This window comes from Lutra lutra, chromosome 6 (assembly GCF_902655055.1).
Source record: "Lutra lutra chromosome 6, mLutLut1.2, whole genome shotgun sequence".
In the NCBI taxonomy this organism is placed as follows: Eukaryota; Metazoa; Chordata; class Mammalia; order Carnivora; family Mustelidae; genus Lutra; species Lutra lutra.
Window position 1 is genome coordinate 875,354 of NC_062283.1, and position 19,949 is coordinate 895,302.

Genomic DNA, 19,949 nt, shown 5'->3' on the forward strand with positions numbered 1-19,949 from the left:
CCCCCTGTTCCAGCTCCAAGCACTTCCCTGCGCCCTAGGTCTCAACTTGGAAGCGCCTTCCCCTGGAAGCTTCCCTTGATCTCCCCCTCCAGAATTACAATTAGTCTCTGAAGACATCGAGAGGAACAACAGCAAGGTTTGGTGACAAGCATTAGACGCAGGACGCCCCAACGCGACGCGACTTCTACCGTCCAGAGTGCGCTTCGACTCTGAATACGAGCTCGATGATAGTGTTAGCAGAGCCAGCAGCGTAGGCGTATAGAGCACAGGGTGTAGAAGGACACACTTGTTCTGCTGGTAACAGTGATCAAGGACGGAAAAGGGGGAGATATAAGTTCGTTTTGCTAGAACGAGTGCACATTTGTTTCATAAATCAAATGAGTGGATTCACGACTTTATAGGTGAATTTTTGAAAATCCCAGTCTCCGAGCAAAGGAGAAAAGCGGAGAGCTGGGGAGAGTGCAGCAGGCCTCAGCGCGCCGGCCTGTCCCCGGCAGGCTGTCCTCGTTTGCTTCCTACCCTTCACTGGGTATCGCTGTCGGTATGTACAGGCATGCTCCATTGTCGCTCTATCCTTCACGTGGCCTTTACTGTAACTTTTGGTAACTTTTGTGTAATTGCCTGCTTTCCCTCGTGCATCATAACCTTTCTCAGATACAGAACCACATTTCTCTGGCTTCCCCATATCGGGAAGACTGAAGAGATGTTTGTGCTAAATGCCAATAAATAAACATACCAAAGAACAGCTTTCTCATTTGTAGACTCCTGATTCTGCCATAATGACTCGCTCTTTCTGGATTCAGCTCTGCTACCAGGCGCCTGCAAGCCATTCATTCTTGCTTAGATTACCAGACAACAGATCGTTCCTGGAGTGTGGAGCCCAGGCATCTCTCCGCCCTCCCCACCGCTCTCTGGTGGGCTTCCTCTTTTTTCTTTTTTTTCTTTTTTGCATTCACCATGCAGTATCTGTGAACCACCCCCCACTCCCCCCCCTCCCCCGCAATCCAAGGGAAAGGTGCAGGCTTTTGAATTCTGCCCTCCAAAATGAACCAACCCATGGCCGTCTGCCCCAGTTTCCAGGTCTTTACCCACTGTCCTTTCCTAGGGAATAAATGTGCTAAGGTTGAAAAAGCAGTCATTCCTACCCGTTCCCGCTTGCCCATCCTCAGAGAGGAGCTGAAAGCCTATAGTTAAATACGGGATTTTTGATGTGCTGGTATCCTTTTAAAGCCAGCGGACATTTTTCTTACTCTTTAAGAAATAAGGTTCTGGCTCATGGGAATACAAAGGACGCCACCTGTACTGGGGGAAGAAGAGTTGGTTCATTACTCAGACCGAAGATTAAATTAGAGCCTCTTCTAAGGCCAGGAGACTCGTGGCCATGGAATGCAGTTGTGTGTGTAAACACGTGGACTTCGGTCACCTGCCGGAAGTCTTCCAGTTCCACAGCTCCCCTCCCTCCACCGTGTTTGCTGAGCCTCTGTTTTGTTACAGGCACCTTGCTGGGTTGGAGATTCAGCAAAAGGATGAGTCACAAAAAATGATCCGGGATTCCTTAGCAATTCAGCCTTGGGAGACCACCAGAGCACAGTGAGAACAGAGGGTCAATGCTTAATACTCACATTGAGTGAAGGCTGATTGACACCCGAGTATTTCTTCCAGTCGTGCTGTATATACAATCTCTCTGTTGTGTGATGCTCTTACAGTTACTCGGTAAATAATCATGTCGTCCCAATAAAGTTAAGATTTTGGAAAACCTAATGAGAATGCCTAGCACGAGGATGCCTTCTCTTGGCCGAGGACACCTATTTGTTTCCGAATGAACCTTGGAATGTCCACCTGGGAGCTGGGACCTGGAAAGGACAAACCAAACCAAAACACAACACAACATGCAACAGTCACCCCGCTCAGCCTTGTCCGATTCAGCCTATGGAGAGAAAGAGAAGTCCCAAAAGTCCATCGCTGGGCTCTTCCCCTGAATATTCCTGCACTGATCCTTCTATCTCTGTCCCCAAGCAGCGCGCTCAAAGAAGCTTCTAACAGTACCGGAGCTGCGGTGTCAGGAGGAACGAGGAGGGTCGGACGCTGGAGACATTTTGGAGCTGGACCACAGATTTTCCGATTCCGAGCCCATCGCCCTAGAGGCGTCTGCGGGACTTTGATGAGCAAGTGAAGCTGTAGAAGGGAGATGCTGTACTTTTCTTTTCTCCCTTTTGAACGGTGAGATGAAAATGCAGTTTGCCTTTGCGCGAGTCAGAAATGAAGGCAAGATCAAAACCCCCAGAACACCCTCCGGACCTGCGCCGCCCCAACATCGAGGGAAAGAAACCGGGAGTCAGGCGGGGTGAAAGAGGTGGGGGGAGGGCCCCCTCCCACCACTTGCCACTCCTGTATTTGGCTAGTCCATCGCCTTGAGGCTGGGAAGTGCAGGGACGTTCCATCCCCCCGCCACCCCAAAATGCCCTCGTAGATGTAAAATAAATCAGGAAGAAGAGACAGTCGTTTAAAGTGGTGCTTCTTTTTCGGCTGTATTCTATACAGCGCTCATTTAAATTAAAAAAAAAAAAAAAACAAACCCACTAAGGAAGAGATCTCAGATGGACAGTGTAGACACCTGTCACCAGGCCGGGTTCCATGGTGTAATGGTTAGCACTCTGGACTCTGAATCCAGCGATCCGAGTTCAAATCTCGGTGGAACCTTCCTGTTTGCGCCCTTTTTGCCTGACTTCCCCGCTTCTCTTTGGCCCAGCGGATTTTTGATGGGCCGGGGCAGGACCCACGCGCGGGCCGCCACCTCTCCGGCCCTGGGTCCATGCGCGCCGGGGGATGGCGTGTGATGCACAAGCAGGGTACAGGGGTCGACGAGGGCCCTGGTCGACTGCAACCAAAAAGGGGTAAGAAGGAGACCGACCTCTCCGAGGCCCACCGTTTGGGTAGCAAAAGGAAAAGCAGAGAGAAGCCGCGAGACACGCGGTTGAGACAAGAGGCGGGGGGAAAAACGGTGTGTCAGAAGTGGGATTCGAACCCACGCCTCCATGCGGAGACCAGAACCCTCAGTCGGAGGAAGCAGAGCTTGAGTCTGGCGCCTTAGACCACTCGGCCATCCTGACACCCGCGGGCGCGATCCCCAAATGAGTACACTCTGTCTTTGTTACGAACGAACACCCACTCGGAGCCGCTGGGACTTCCTGCCGCCTAGGGCGCATCTGAGAAGCGGAACGAACGGAACCACTTTCTCGGCAGATCTGGATGGAAATCCGAGCGAACTGGCGAGGCTTTGCTCTGGCGAAGGAGGCGATTAGGGATACCACTGCCGCCCTCCGCCTTCCCCGCCCCGCCGGACCCGGGGGCGCAGGAACTACACTGGCTGGCCCTGGAGAGCCCCTGTGTCACCCCGCGGCGCGGCTCGGGAAGGACGCGGGCAGCCCAGCCGAGAAATGGGCGAGCAGATGTAGACTGGGAGAGCACAGGAGCGCGGGTGTAGACCGCAGAGGGGCGGGGTGAGCGGGCCGGGAGCGGCAGGTGGCTGCTCACTGGGCTGCGCGCGCGGGAACCCGGCACGGTTGCAAGGGAACGTCGGGCGGAGTCCCGACCCCCCTCGCCGCGGATCCCGGAGCCCGAGGGCAGGTCCGCCGGCTGGGTGTGCTTCCCGCAGGAGCCCGGGGTCCGCGGGCGACCAAGGACACGCACTTTGAAGACCCCGCAACCACACGGTCTCCACGCGTCCGCAGGCGCTCCAGCCAAGACCTTGCCCCGCGCCCACGGTCCCAGAGCCGGCCTGCGGGTGCTTCAACCACGAACCACGAACAAAACTCATCAGATGCTTGTGAAAATGTTTCTAGGATAAAGACCAAAACTCACAGACAGGACCAGGGAAAAGAACTAAAGCGAAACAAACACATGCGGGAAACTGAATTGTATAAAATTAAAATTTAGTCCTCAGGTAAGAGAAGATACAGATTCCTGGAACAAAGAGAGAAGGGGGAAATCTGAAAATTAATATTATGATGCAGAAATGTCTTTTTAATAATTTCAAAATAAGATTGCAGAAAGTTCCTTTGAAGTGTGGGGTGGAGATGGAAAGCAGGACAGAGTCCAACAGAACATAAAATGGTGTTTGGTAGAAGGTGTGCCATCAAGCCACCGGGGTTTCCAGGGAGAGAAAAGGGGGAAATGAAGGAAAGGAGATAGAAACATGACACGAGATTATTTTCCAGAACCGAAGACCTTAAATCTCCAGGCGAACATAGGTCCATCAAACGCCCTGCGCCACATGTGAGAAAAGCCCCACATCATGAAATATCGGAACCTCAGGGTTAAAGTGAAGATGCTACACGTTTCCAGAGAGAAAAGAAAAACGTGGCACACAAAGGGCTAGGATCAGGATGGCATCTTCTCCACAGCTGGAAGAGCAGGACGTGGAGATCACGTCCACGAAAGAGAACCCTGTACGTACGGGTTCAGAACCCAGCCTCGCGGCCAAAAAAGCGCGAGCGGGCCTTTCCGGTCTTGCAAGGTTTCAAAAAATAATAAGAAGAAATAAGAAATTGCCTCCCATGTCCTCTTTCCCAGGACACTTCTGAGGAACTGTTCCTCCAAACATGGAGTTCCAGTAAGAAAGAAGTGAAATCTGGAATAGGGACGCAGGCACGGACCCTCTCCAGGGTTGGGGCGCGCACGGGAGCAGCAGGTGCCGTCCCGCAGCAGGGAGCAGGGAGCAGGGATCACAGCCCGAGCTTCAAGGGACAGGACGTTTCACTGCGCTTGGTGGTAACATGGTCAGAAAGCTGCTGTCTAATTAGGAATAAACACTTAGAAAAGTAACCAAAGACAGAGGGGGGCAATTAGGTCTGGGAGGAACAAAGGCTGTCAGAGGGAGGAAAAGTAATTATGGTAGATCATGTAGCCGCGCTCTGCAAACTATTATGAAGTCATAAGGACGAGGACTTAACGCTGATTAAACTAAAAATGAAATACATATTTGAGAATTTATTTAATAAGTATTTGCTGAATTAATAAGGAAGTGAGTAAATAAATATATCCACAAAAAGCAATTCATGAAGAACATATGCTTAAATATGAAGGATTCCTATGGATATATTCTTATCATAAATATGCTTTCAAGAATATATGCTCTTTTACATCCCTCAATCTGTTCTTTCTCTGCTTGGCCAAGGACAAATGAAGTCTTCCCTAAAACGCCATTATTAAGACAAATAATGATCTTAATGGTCAATTATAACCTCACAGAAATCTTTAAAAGCTGCTAAAACCACCCCAATGTATATGAATTGATGTAAATTTTATAATTGGTTAAAAGAAACAAGTAAGGGGCGCCTGGGTGGCTCAGTGGGTTAAGCCGCTGCCTTCGGCTCAGGTCATGATCTCAGGGTCCTGGGATCGAGCCCTGCATCGGGCTCTCTGCTCAGCCGGGAGCCTGCTTCTCTCTCTCTCTCTCTCTCTCTCTCTCTCTCTCTCTCTGCCTGCCTCTCTGTCTACTTGTGATCTCTCTCTGTCAAATAAATAAATAAAATCTTTAAAAAAAAAAGAAACAAGTAAATTTGGTGAGCTGGTTTTCCATTAACACATCTACTTTCTGGTTTTAAGGACATAGTGCTAAAATGAAGTGAACAGACATATAAGCATTTGCAAATTTATGATCCAGCTTTTCATTAACTGGTGCTGGACCAGCTGGGAAAAAATGGACCTAGACCCCTATCTCACACCTGTTAAATAACAAAATTCAACTGACTAAATTTTAAAGATCTTGTTGGCTTTGTTAATCAGCTCGTGAATTGGGCAGCACCCCATCTGGCAAGTAGAGGGTAGCTCCCAAGGGCTACAGAAAGGGGAAGGTTTTTAAAGGCAGGACAAGAAAGTTATCAACGGAAAAGAAGGATTATTTCAGGTTCAATCACCTTCATTTGGGGACGAAAGGGTTTAGTAGTTGGCGACGAAAGGGTTTAGTAGGCGGATGACTTTTGGGGGATGAAGAGGGCCCATGTTACAGGTTAATGGGCACTGACCAGGAGATTCCCTGTTGACTGGTAAAAGCTTGCATTCCTGGGGGCTGAAACTGCAGTCCTGATAGGGATTTGTCTTGGTTCATGACTTGGGGCCTTAACCTAAGTGGTGCCATTTTGGGATTGTGGTTTTCTTTTTAACATATTAAACACAAAAATGAACTCAAAATGGATCATACACCTAAGTAAGAAAGGGACAGTAAAGCTTCTAGAAGAAGGAGAATATCTGAATGAACTTGGGGTAGACAAAGATTTCAAGAACAGCAGTAGTAACCAAAAAAAAAAAAAAAAAAAGTTGATAAAGCGGAATTCATCAAAACTAAGGACTGCTCATCAAAAAAAGATCATTAGGGGCGCCTGGGTGGCTCAGTGGGTTAAGCCGCTGCCTTCGGCTCAGGTCATGATCCCAGGTCCTGGGTTTGAGCCCCACATCGGGCTTTCTGCTCAGCAGGGAGCCTGCTTCCTCCTCTCTCTCTGCCTGCCTCTCTGCCTATTTGTGATTTCTCTCTGTTAAATAAATAAATAAAATCTTAAAAAAAAAAAGATCATTAACAAAGTTAAAAGGGAAGGCATAAACGGGGAAAAATATTTGTTTTATATGTATATATATATGTGTGTGTGTGTGTGTGTGTGTGTATCTGGCAAGGGACTCGTGCCAGAGCACTCCGGTCAATCAACAAGAAAAAGACAAATACCTTAACTTTTTAGGGCAAGACTTGATCATGCACTTCCCTGAAGAGGCCGTTCAAATGCTTCGGAACCCTATGAAAAGAGGCTCAAGACCAATAATCAGGGAACTATAAATTAGAACCACAGTGAGTTACTGTTACAAATTGACCTGAATGTCCAAACTTTAAAAAATAAAGCAAATATACCAAATGTTGGTGAGTACATAGAGCAATTAAAATTCCCACATATGACCACTGGAAATGGAGGAAGCAGGCTCCCTGCTGAGCAGAGAGCCCGATGCGGGGCTCGATCCCAGGACTCCGAGATCATGACCTGAGCCGAAGGCAGTGGCCTAACCCACTGAGCCACCCAGGCGCCCCCATAAGCCATCTTTGATCCATTGATTCTGCTCCTAGAAATGAGTGCATCTGTCCATCTACAGACATGTGTGAAATGTTCAGGGAAGTTTTATTCACAGCAGAACAGAATTCTTAAGACAGCACAATACCCATCAGTGGGAAAATGATCAAATAAATCATGATATATTCACATAGTGAATGCCTACAGCAGCAGAAATAAAAATTGAATTACTGCTATGGATAAGACTGTATCTTACAAATGTAATGGGTAAGAAAAGAAAAGAAAAAAAAGAGGAAAAAAGGCCAGACACCAAAAAGTGTTTATTGTATGATTCTATTTATTTATTTTTTAGTTTTTTAAAAATTTTTAAAGATTTTTTTCTATTTACTTATTTGACAAACAGAGATCACAAGTAGACAGAGAAGCAGACAGAAAGAGGAGGAAGCAGGCTCCCTGCTGAGCAGAGAGGGATGTGGGACTCGATCCCTGGACCGACCTGAGCCTGAGCTGAAGGCAGAGGAGAGACCTTAACCCATTGAGCCCCCAAGGCACCCCATAGTTTTTTAAAAATTTTTGATATATAATTCACACAATTATACTTATTAGTTTCAGGCGTACAATGTAATGACTCAGTATTTGTACACATCGCAAAACGGTCACCACTCTAAGAGGTGACGTGATGTTCTTCAGGCCCAGCGGACTCTGGTCCTTCCATCATTTCCTCCTTGCTTTCCAGGATGACACTCCCACCCCCCAGGGTTACAGTTCGTAACCACGTGCTGATCTGCCTGATCACCCAAGGCCACTCCTTATTATAACTCTTTCAAATGGGTAACAAAGTACACCCCAACAAGGGCTCCCTGGGGTGACCCCTTCTCTCCGGGGGGCATCGACTGGTCAGTCAGAAGGCAGGTGCTCTCTGTTCATCTACAGCCTCCGTCAGGGAATGGCTGGAAGGATGGACCCAGCGGAGCACCCCCCCCCTCCCCGCCGTAGAGCAGTCACACAGTGTCATGGACTGAGTTGTGTCTCCTCGAAATTCACATGCTGACGCTCTAACCCCCAGTGCGACCCTATTTGGAGACAAGGCCTTTATGGAGGTGGTTAAGGTGCAGCGAGGCCATGAGGGTGCAGTGAGTGTCCTGAGAAGAAGAGGAGGAGCTCCAGGAGCCAGTGCACAGGGGAAAGGCCGTGCAAGGACACACGGGGAGAGTCGCCGCCTGCACGTCAAGGAGTGAGGCCTCACTTATAGTTTCCAGAAAACAAACTGAGCAAATAAATTTCTGCATGTGCAAACCACCCAGTCTGGTATTGTCATGGCAGCCAGAGCAGACTAAGACACGTTCCCTGGTGGCTGGTGGCCCCAAGACACCACGGCAGAGGACGTCAGTCCTCCTCAGGCCGGCCAGGCATGGGGGTACCTCTCTGCCCTACTCTGTTCACAGGCCAGCCCAGACTCAAGAGGGTGGAATAGAACCAAACATCCTTTTTTTTTTTTTAAGATTTTATTTATTTATTTGAGAGAGAGAGAGAGAGAGAGAGAGAGCACGAGCACCGGAAAGTGGGGTGGGGAGAAGTAGACTCCCCACTGAGTGGAGAGCCTGGTGTGGACTCAGGACCTGGGACCAGGACCTAAACTGAAAGCAGACACTTAACCGACTGAGCCCCCCAGGCATCCCGAGACCTCACATCTTCGCGGCACCGTGTGCACATGGGGAGGAGAGAAGCTGAGGGTGAGCACCCTCTGGGCCGCTGCTGTCCCTGCCCCCACCCATCCCTGGAGGTTTGTGAGCTCCCGAGCAGCCGGCGTCTTGGCTGGGCTGTTCACCAGGTACTGTGCTCACATCAGTGTCTATGCAAAATGCTCCCGGTTGCTCTCCAGCTGAACGAGGGCTAACCGGAGGTTCGCCATACACGTCCCTCAACCTTTCCGTATGCTGGAAAATTTTTATCATATACATTTTGGTTACGATTGGTGGCTTAGTTATATGTCTTCTCTACTTGAATATAGAAACCATAAGGGCAAGGAACATGGCTTTGTTGTTTATCATTGTACCCCAGGGGCTGTATTATGATGCGTGCTCAAGAAATATGTAATTAACCATGAAAAGAAATAAATAAAACTAACAAGAAAACAAAACTGAAAAATCCCAAAAAACTCTAACTTCTCAGGGACTTGCACAAACTTCTCCCTATTTCAAGAGTCCCTTTCCTTCCTTATGATTATCCTTTTGAATAAAGTCTCTGCTAAGTCCAGATTTGTTTTCATTAGACAAATGTTTCTGGATAAACATTACTTACAAAAGTTAAAATACTGGGGCACCTGGGTGCCTCAGTGGGTTAAAGCCTCTGCCTTCGGCTCAGGTCATGATCCCAGGGTCCTGGGATCGAGCCCCGCATCGGACTCTCTGTTCAGCAGGGAGCCTGCTTCCTCCTCTCTCTCTCTGCCTGCCTCTCTGCCTACTTATGATCCCTGACTGTCAAATAAAATAAATAAAAATCTTTAAAAAAAAAAAGTTAAAATACTTAAGGTTAACTTCTTTTATGCCACAAAAAATGTCTATACTAAAGAATTTCTGTACAGTGCCAATAAAATGTAAACAGGGAAAACTATGAGTTCCCATCATCTGTCAGCAAATCACAGCAAAATGTAACGCCTTCCATTACACGTACTTTTGCTTCTTTTGTTTCAGATTTTGTCTTTTTTCCCCTTTTTATAAACAATAAAGTTTTTTTTTAATTAAAAAAAATAATCCAAGTGCCTATACTCAACAAAAATCCCCCAAACCCTTGCTGTCTAGAAGGACAGGTCAGGGGCACCTGGGTGGCTCTGGGTAAGCCGCAAAGGATTTGAGCACAAAGAGGGACAGTTTTAAGTTGTGGGGGAAAAAAATCTGAGGAGAGAAAATGACTCGACTTCTTGGCTTGTAACCCTCTGGTCTCTTGCCTAGCTCTCTAAAATCCCTCCCTCTTTATAACCCTTAAATTATCTGTACTGAACAGTGTTTGCTTGTAGTAAAATAAAACATATATTGTAGAAAAATGCAGCCTAGACAGTAGACATCACTCGTCTCCTCCTCCCAGTTCTTCTGATACATCACACCCATTTTTAAAAACTTTATTTATTTTAGAGAGGAAGCGAGAGCAGGGGCTACTAAGGGAGAAGGAGAGAGTATCCCAAGCAGACTCCACACTGATTGATCTCACGGCCCTGAGATCATGACCTGAGCCGAAACCAAGAGTTGGACCTTCAACCCACTGAGCCACCCCCGGCGCCCACAATGCATCACACCCTTACAGATTTGGGTTATATTCCTCTATGTATTTTTTTAGTGTGCACATTTGTACATTATTATCTTACAAAAAAATTCATTCTAGGGGCGCCTGGGTGGTTCAGTGGGTTGGGCCTCTGTCTTCGGCTCCGGTCAAGGTCTCGGGGTCCTGGGGATCGAGCCCCGCATCGGGCTCTCTGCTCAGTGGGGAGCCTGCTTCCCCCTCTCGCTCTCTGCCTGCCTCTCTGCCTGCTTGTGATCTCTCTCTCTCTGTCAAATAAATAAATAAATAAATAAATCTTTAAAAAAAGAGTCATTCTACACAAGGTGCTGCAACTTGCTTCTAACAAAACAGAATGTGGTGTCCTTTCACATCAGTACTGCATTCTTTTTTTTTTAAATTTCTTTTCAGCGTAACAGAATTCATTGTTTATGCACCACACCCAGTGCTCCATGCAATACGTGCCTTCCATAATACCCACCACCAGGCTCACCCACCCCCCACCCCCCACCCCTCCCAAACCCTCAGTTTGTTTCTCAAGAGTCCGTAGTCTCTCATGGTTCACCTCCCCTTCCAATTTCCCTCAACTCCCTTCTCCTCTCCATCTCCCCATGTCCTTCGTGTTATTTGTTATGCTCCACAAATAAGTGAAAATAAGTGAAGCCATATGATAATTGACTCTCGCTGCTTGACTCATTTCACTCAGCATAATCTCTTCCAGTCCTGTCCATGTTGACACAAAAGTTGGGGATTCATCCTTTCTGATGGAGGCATCATACTCCATAATGTATTTGGACCACATCTTCCTTATCCATTCGTCTGTTGAAGGGCATCTTGGTTCTTTCCACAGTTTGGCGACCGTGGTCATTGCTGCTATAAACATTGGGGTACAGATGGCCCTTCTTTTCACTACATCTGTATCTTTGGGGTAAATGCCCAGTAGTGCAATTGCAGGGTCATAGGGAAGCTCTATTTTTAATTTCTTTTTTTTTTAAAGATTTTATTTATTTATTTGACAGAGAGATCACAAGCAGGCAGAGAGGCAGGCAGAGAGACAGGAGGAAGCAGGCTCCCTGCTGAGCAGAGAGCCCGATGCGGGACTCGATCCCAGGACTCCGAGATCATGACCTGAGCCGAAGGCAGCGGCTTAACCCACTGAGCCACCCAGGCGCCCCTCTATTTTTAATTTCTTAAGGAATCTCCACACTGTTCTCTAAATTGGCTGCACCAACTTGCATTCCCACCAACAGTGGAAGAGGGTTCCCCTTTCTCCACATCCTCTCCAACACATGTTGTTTCCCGTCTTGCTAATTTTGGCCATTCTAACTGGTGTAAGGTGGTATCTCAATGTGGTTTTAATTTGAATCTCCCTGATGGCTAGTCATGATGAACATTTTTTCATGTGTCTGATAGCCATTTGTGTGTCTTCATTGGAGAATTGTCTGTTCATGTCTTCTGCCCATTTTTTGACATGATTATCTGTTTTGTGTGTGTTGAGTTTGAGAAGTTCTTTATAGATCCTGGATATCAACCTTTTGTCTGTACTGTCATTTGCAAATATCTTCTCCCATTCCGTGGGTTGCCTCTTTGTTTTGTTGACTATTCCTTTGCTGTGCAGAAGCTTTTGATCTTGATGAAGTCCCAAAAGTTCATTTTTGCTTTTGTTTCCTTTGCCTTTGGAGACATATCTTGAAAGAAGTTGCTGTGGCTGATATTGAAGAGGTGACTGCGTATGTTCTCCTCTATGATTCTGATGGATTCCTGTCTCACGTTGAGGTCTTTTATCCATTTCGAGTTTATCTTTGTGTACAGTTACATAGATTCTTTTTAATGACAGAATCACATTGTAGTGTGTACCATCATTTTTAAACTAACACATTTTTGATGATTTCTTTCTTTGCTCTTTGTTCTTTTTAACTACTTTGGTTCTCCTTGTTTTTCTCACTAGACTCCCCCCCCCAAAAAGATTTGAATAGTAAGTAAACCTGAAAATAGCAAGATGGATGACGTCTTATAACAGAAATTTCCAGATGCTGAGGAATTGAGAGACTGTTATCTCAAAATGAAATACCTCGTTTCTTTTACTGTTAGAAGAAATTTCAGAGCTTGTTTGTAAATGGACCAATATTTCTCAAAATCAAAAAGGCAATTTCTGAAAAAAACCTCATTCCTTTACTCAGGCAAAACCATTTTGACAGGTCAAAATTTAAAGCAGAGTACCCATTCTTCTGTGCAGAAAGGAGTGCCTTATATCCTTGAGAATTCGTCTGTGTCTTTATTTTCTTTTAATTTGCCTTGGATAATGAAGGCATGTACATGGCACAAAATTCAAAAAATACAAAGGGTCCACCAGCTTTTCACCCCAACGCAGAAATGTGGAAATGCCTCCAGATTCCTGAAGTCTGATCCCTTCTCGGCAGGATTTTAAAATTTTGGACCTGGCAAGCCCCTCCCTCCACCCTGCTCTTTTCACCCCTCCCTCTGGCTACCCATCCATCCCTTCCAGATCAGCAAGATGGCAAAGGAAACGAGGGGCTGTAGGGTTCCCGACTTTGTCCCCTTCTGCGCACTGCCCCGAAATGCTCATCCGTCTGGGGTAAGATGAGCGATGGAGGAGCAGGCTTTTTACCGTCCCTGCACTGGAGACGGTTCTCATTTTGTTACGAAGGTTTTCTCATCTTGCGTTCACGGTTTTTGTGCCGTCAGGAACTGGGCCTTGGTTAATGACAGGTCTGGCCTTCATCTTCTCCAGAACGTGGGATTCCCCCCAGCACAGTGGTTTCTGTTATTCCATGGGCCCTCCCAGCACACATGACAGCTTGTGTGGCCCCCGTGACTCAGCCTGCATCGCACACACACCCCTCAGGCTGTCTTCCTGTGATGTTTGGCTCTGGGCTGAGGGAAGATGCTGGAAGATGAAGCAGACAAGGACAAGATGCAGAACAGGGCAGGACTGGCTCTGGTCATATTTCACCTACTATTTTGAGTGACATCAGGGACATGGGGGGAAGGGAAGAGGCAAAAGAAGGTGTTTCCTAGACACTGAAGTTAGGTCACAGATATTGCTGACTCAGGGCTTGTGACGGAAACTGCTAATACCCACGTTCACCTTCCTCCTTCTTTGCATAGGAGCCCCAGTGTTCATACTGGTTAGCAATATGTGCTCTGAAAGACTGCCCTTCCTGACGTCCTTTCCCAGGGGCCAAAGACATTTCAGGGAAAGTGGTTGTAGGTAATTACTTTCTGAATAGGATTTTCAAGACAGTGTGATGATTTGTCTTGCTGGTGGAGGCAAGCTGAGGACAAAGCAGAAGCTGACACCCTGCGACCTCCCCCCACCCCCTACTCCTGGGTGGGACATTCCTCCAGGATCTCCCAGCCGTCTCAAATGTAATGCCTTGCTAGAGGGGAAAACAACCTTCACTTGACAATGGCAAGGCCTCTGGTATCTTTCAGGTCCTCTTTAGCATATGAAAGTTCTTTCAAACCCTCCCTTTTCCTTGCCTCTCCCAAACCCCATAGTCTATAGTCGGCTGCCCCACACACAACCCCAGGCAGCAGCTCTTTCTGCCCACAGGCCTGGTCCCCATGCCTTAATAAACCACCGTTTTGCACCAAAGATGCCTCCACAGTTCCTTCTTGGTCATGGGCTCCAGACTCTACCCCACTGAACCTCACCTGTATTCCAAAACCACATCAATGTGGTATGATGTTGGGGGTCTGGCAACAACAGTCAAGAAAGATTTCTTAGGATATTTTCAGTACAGGGACGCCTGGGTGGCTCAGTGGGTTAAGCCGCTGCCTTCGGCTCAGGTCATGATTCCAGGGTCCTGGCAGTGAGTCCTGCGATTGAGTCCCGCGATTGAGTCCCGCGATCGAGTCCCGCGTCGGGGTCTCTGCTCAGCAGGGAGCCTGCTTCCCTCTCTCTCTGCCTGCCTCTGTCTACTGTGATCTCTCTCTGTCAAATAAATAAATAAAATCTTAAAAAAAAAAAGAGAGAGATTTTCAGTACAAGAAAGATGGTTTTATTAGAGCGTGGGTGATGGGGTCGATCCTGCTCAGTTTAGTGCCCTGGGGATGAAGGGTCCAAGGAGGGAGGGGTCAAGAGTGTCAAATGTCCCCAAACCATTAAGATAAAGACTGCAAAGTGCCCTCTGGATTTAGCTAAGACTAGCAGAAATTACAGGTACCCTTAGGGTAGCTGGATTGAGTAGAGGGAGTAGGTAGGAATTAATTTTGAAATAAAATATTTGAAGGGCACCTGGGTGAGCATCTGACTCTTGGTTTTGGCTCAGGTCATGGTTTCAGGGTTATGGGATCAAGTCCCACCTCAGGCTTCATGCTCCGCATAGAATCTGCTTGAGATTCTCTCTCCCTGGCCCTCTGCCCCTCCCCCTGCTTGTGCACATTCTCTCTATATAAAATAAATACATAAATCTTTAAAATGAAATAAAATATTTTATTGATATAATACTTGTATTTTCAATCAAAAGCACAATGAGATACCACCTCACACCAGTCAGAATGGCTAAAACTAACAACTCAGGAGAAACAACAGATGTTGGTGAGGATGTGAACAGGAACCCTTCTACACTGTTGGTGGGAATGCAAGCTGGTGCAGCCACTCTGGAAAACAGCATGGAGGTTCCTCAAGATGTTAAAAATAGAGCTACCCTATGACCCAGCAATTGCACTACTGGGTATTTATCCAAAGATACAAACATAGTGATCCAAAGGGGCACATGCACCTGAATGCTCATAGCAGCAATGTCCACAATAGCCACACTATGGAAAGAACCTAGATGTCCATCTACAGATGAACGGGTAAAGAAGATGTGGTACACACACACACACACACACACGCACACGCACATGCACGCGCACATACATAGTAGAGTATTACTCAGCCATCAAAAAATGAAATCCTGCCATTTGCAATGATGTGGATGGAACTAGAGGGTTTTATGCTAAGAGAAATAAGTCAGTCAGAGAAAAACAATTACCATATGATCTCACTCATGTAGAATTTCAGAAGCAAAACAGAGGAGCATAAGGGAAGAGAGGGGAAAATAATACAAGATGAAGGAGACAAACCATAAGGGACTCTTTTATTTTTTAATATATAAATTCATTCTTTTTTTTTTAAGATTTTATTTATTTATTTGACACACACACACACAGAGAGAGAGAGAGAGAACACAAGCAGGGGGAGCAGCAGAGGGAGAGAGAGAAGAATGCTCCCCACAGAGGAGGAGGAACCCAATGTGGGACTTGATCCCAGGACCCTGGGATCATGACCTGAGCCAAAGGCAGTTGCTTAACCAACTGAGCCACCTAGGAGCCCCCATAAAAGACTCTTAATCACAGGAAACGAACAGGCTGCGGGAGGAGAGGTGAGTGGCGGTAATGGGGATGGACATTACAGAGGGCGTGTGATGCAGTGAGCACTGGGTTTTATGCTGTAAGGGCCTATTTAGCCAGAGCAGCTCCACCATGTCCGCAGGGGACTTACTTAAAAACAAGTCCCAGGTAACAAAGCCCAAATACAAGGGTGGGTCAGGCAGGGTGGAGGTATCCAATCAGTGGGGGCCATACTGTCTCCCTAGCTACCAAGGAGTATGGGCCCTGCCCTTTGGGTGCCCTTTGGCCGCCAATTCTGACCAAAGTGATAGGCTACTTCAAATATCTACTATAGGGTAAATTGCAATTCAATTGGTCACTTATGTGTGACCTAGCAGGACTGTGCAGCTTTCTCTGTTACAGTCTCATTGGTCACTGGTGCGTGGCCAGGCCCAACCAAATGGCCTTTGCCCTTAAAAGCTAGTCTGTAAAGAAGAGAGGGGTATCCTCTTTGCAAGAGACGGCCCTGGCCGTTCGGTTTGATTCTTGATGCTTGGCGTGAAATAAAGCTTTGCTTCACCTTTGCTTTGTATCAGTCTCGGTCCTTTGACCATGGACCCAACAATATAAGACTGATGAATCAATGGCCTCTACCTCTGAAAGTAATAATAGACTATATATTAGTTAATTGAATATAAATTTTAAAAAATATGGAAAAAATTTTTAAAAAAATAACTGTATTTTATTAGTTAGGTTTAGTTCTTTGTTGCATATGCAGACAAACCAAATAAGAGGCTTAAACAAGACACTGGCTTTAGTCCCGCTCACATACACGAAGTCTGACGCAAGCTGTAGTGTATAAGGACCGGCTTATTTACCTTTCACTACACCACGCTAATTGGCTCCCGGCGCTCAAGACTGCTTCATGGTCCAGGGCAGCTGCCCAAGTTCCAACCATCCTGTGCACATTCCGGGCTGAATGAGAAGGAAGGACAGAGGTTAATCCCAGTGTTAGAGCTCACAGTTAGTTTAGACTCTAACAGGATGCCTGGAGGCCAGCAAGGAGGAGGCCATGGCAGGCTGTGGGGAAGGTCAGAGGCAGGTCTGGGCAGCATCCAAGAGAAGTCGGATCCCATCAGACAGGCCCAAGATGGCGGCGCCACGACAGGAAACCCTTGAGCAAGTGAGGAGGAAAAGGCATCGAATCCCTGCTTCCAAGAAATCCTTGCCCTAGTTAACAACTGTTGGTAGAAGACAGAAGGTGAACCCCACAGGCAGGCGGCTCGCTGGCTTGCACACTCCCTTGCCCTGTCCCTCTCCACCCCTGTAGCCCACTCCATCTCTCTGTTTCTTCCTCTCACATCTTGAGGTACTTTCACTGCTTTTTAAAAAAGATTTTATTTATTCATTTGTGAGAAAGACGGAGCACAAGCAGGCAGAGCAGGAGACAGAGGGAGAAGTAGACTCCCTGCTGATGGAGATGCTCGAGGCAGGACTCCATGCCAGCCTGGGATCACGACCTGAGCGAAAGGCAGGTGCTCAGGTACTTTCACTTTAGTAAACTTCCCTGGTTGTGTCTCTCATCCACTATGTTGTGTGTCTGTCCTTGAATTCTGTCTCCTGATGAGACCAAGAACCTTTGGTGACGTTTTTGGGCCAGGCTGGATGGAGGCCTCAGGACCTGCGCGACAGACCATAAGCAGACAGACACGGTTCCGCTGGTAGCGTTGCCTTCGTGAGCCTGGCTGAGTGCCGGCTGCAAAGGGCAATACCTTTGAGCTGAGTATATTGCCATCTGGAATGAAATTAAGTAAGGAGTGGAGATTGGCAATAAAATAGTGAACAGTCCTTTCTATGCTGTATTAAGATTGAAAAGAACTTATTAAAACAAATATGTGTACTAGAAGTCCCAGGCTGGAGGCCAGGAGCTCGACCTCATCTGCACAGATGATTGTACAATTTTTAGTTTCCAACACTTAAAAGTCAATAGGTTTCATATAAAACCTCAGATTCTGGGAGGCCTGGGTGGCTCACTTGGTTAAGCTTCCAACTTGGTTTCGACTCAGGTTGTGGTCCCAGGGTCCCAGCATCATGCCAGCATCGGTGGCTGCGCACAGCACGGAGTCAGCTTGTCCTTCTCCCTCTGCCCCCGCCCCCAGCTCATGCTCTCCGGCCCTCTAAAATAAATAAATAAACCTTTAAAAAAAGAAAAACCCTCCAGATTTCTGCCTTCCCTTGACTGAAAATCTGGCAGTTTGCTGGGCCCAGGTTCTCAATGGCAATCTGTAGCGAGAGAAGTAGCTGCCTCTGGGGAGGCACATCCGTCCTACAATGAGTCACTGTCCTCGTCTTTCCCTATTGGCCCCTGGTCTAGACTGCTATTGCAGTTCCCCTCTTGTTTTTAACCAGCATTTATGTTTGCATGCTGGTCACTTTACAAATAGATAAATAATAATGATGACTTTCAGTGTGATTAGAGGGACTACAAATTGAGATCAGAGAGAGTCTGGAGGGGAGTCTCTGTTTCCACTTAAGCATCTGATACCAGTTTCCTTATTTATTTGTTTGTTTTTTACTATTTTATTTATTTGACAGAGAGAGACACACGGCGAGAGAGGAAACACAAGCAGAGGGAATGGGAGAGGGAGAAGCAGGCTTCTCGCTGAGCAGGGGCCCCGATGAAGGGCTCAGGGCTCGATCCCAGGACCCTGGGATCATGACCTGAGCAAAAGGCAGTCGCTTAATGACTGAGCCACCAAGGCGCCCTATTTATTCTTTTTTAACAGGGGAAAGGAAGAACACAGTCCCCCACTCCCACAAATTATGTGGTCGAGTTTCCCACATTTGGGGAAATCTCAGGCGTCAGCAAGATGTTGAACTACATGAAAACCAAAGACACTTCCTAATTTAAACATATGCCCTGATGGAGAACTTTGAGAGAGAGGTGAGTGTTCTATACAAGGTAATCAAAATCCTCCCCCAGAAAATAAGTACTCAGAATCTGAGGTTCTATGTGAACGTGGGAGGCTGACTGGAAAGGAGAGAGGTCAGTGTGGTCATTTGTTTAGGCTATCCGCTCAGGAAGGAGCAGGACTGCTGAGCAGGCCTTGCAGAGGACTGTGGTGGGCACAGCCCAAGCCCCACCAGGCTGGGTTGGGATGATGGCTTCCTAGGAGGAGAGTGAAGGCGTTAGTTCATGCTGGAGGCCAGAAGTGCTAACCCCATGCTCAAGGGTTTGAACAATGTCCTGGAGGCTCAAAAGGAGGCTATGAAGATTTCTGAGTGAGAAGGGAGAGAATGAAAGGGGCATTTTAGGAGCTTTCTAAGGATGATTCTCACCCCAGAGGTGAGAGGGTTAGAGGGAAAGACTTGCAATAGGGAAATGAGTGGACATGCTCACAGCCAAGCCTGATACCAACTCATCTAAAACACACCTGCAAACTGACACGTGTTGAAATCATTCTGGTCAAGGTGTAATATTAGAAATGACAGTACCTAGAGGCAAGTTGAGAAATAAAGCAACGCAAGGCTGTCTGGATTCAATGAAATCAAGAGGATGAAGTCAATACTGAGGAAACAGCAAAGGAGACCCGGAAATGCCAAGGCAGGAACTGTGGGTAAATTTACTGGATCACTGGATCTTATTGGAGTGGGATTGTCGCTCTCCTGAGCTTCGGGAAGGAGCACCCGCGAGCTGGGTCCTATTCAATACCGCACGCACTGTGTGTTTTCTACGCTAATGGATGAAAACCGGCTGGTTAAAAAACTCAAAGATGTGATGAGGTCTCCCTCCTTGTTGGGCTATAATGCTCATCCCGGTTTCTCAGGAGAAGAGACACCAGTTGGCTCTGGCACAATGGGAAGAACCCGAACAGGGCTTGTCTGACTCATTCTGTCTTGCAGAAATGTTGCCATCAGGTAATTAACTTTCTTTTTCGAAACAAAATTGCAAGGGCCTGCAAGTAGGGATGTTGAATGGTGCAACTCAGTTGGCTACTCCCCTCCTCCGGCCTCCTTGGAAGGCCAGGCGTCTCCCGAGCCGCACCCACATCAAGCCCGCGCTCTGCGGCGCCGAGGCCTGGGCGCCCGGCAGGACACCCAACAAACGCCTCGAGGTCCAGGCCCAGGCCACGGGAACTCGGCGCGGGGCCGGCAGCGCGCAGGCGGGGTTACCGCGATCCCGCGGGACACCGTCGACCGCGGTCACCGGACCCCGAGGAGCTCGCCCCCGCGCGCCGCGCCGCGCCCCGGGCGCTGGCGGGGCCTCCCCATTCGCTCCGGGAG

General features: G+C 47.6%; 1 long non-coding RNA gene, 2 other non-coding genes and 1 pseudogene across 3 annotated transcripts; 1 reads left to right on the forward strand and 3 right to left on the reverse strand.

The window, feature by feature from the left end:
* Positions 1-2,628: 2,628 nt before the first annotated feature.
* On the forward strand, positions 2,629-2,700 carry TRNAQ-CUG (transfer RNA glutamine (anticodon CUG)). The gene has a single exon. It is a non-coding gene; the product is annotated as a tRNA-Gln (tRNA).
* Positions 2,701-3,004: 304 nt separating this feature from the next.
* TRNAL-CAA (transfer RNA leucine (anticodon CAA)) lies at positions 3,005-3,110 on the reverse strand. Its single transcript has 2 exons — positions 3,073-3,110; positions 3,005-3,050 (listed from the first exon to the last, which is right to left on the reverse strand). It is a non-coding gene; the product is annotated as a tRNA-Leu (tRNA).
* Positions 3,111-12,052: 8,942 nt separating this feature from the next.
* On the reverse strand, positions 12,053-19,834 carry LOC125102268 (uncharacterized). The gene is made up of 3 exons (XR_007128087.1): positions 19,100-19,834; positions 16,544-16,640; positions 12,053-13,233 (listed from the first exon to the last, which is right to left on the reverse strand). It is a non-coding gene; the product is annotated as an uncharacterized LOC125102268 (long non-coding RNA).
* Positions 18,449-18,635, reverse strand: LOC125103462 (uncharacterized; annotated as a pseudogene).
* Positions 19,835-19,949: the final 115 nt, after the last annotated feature.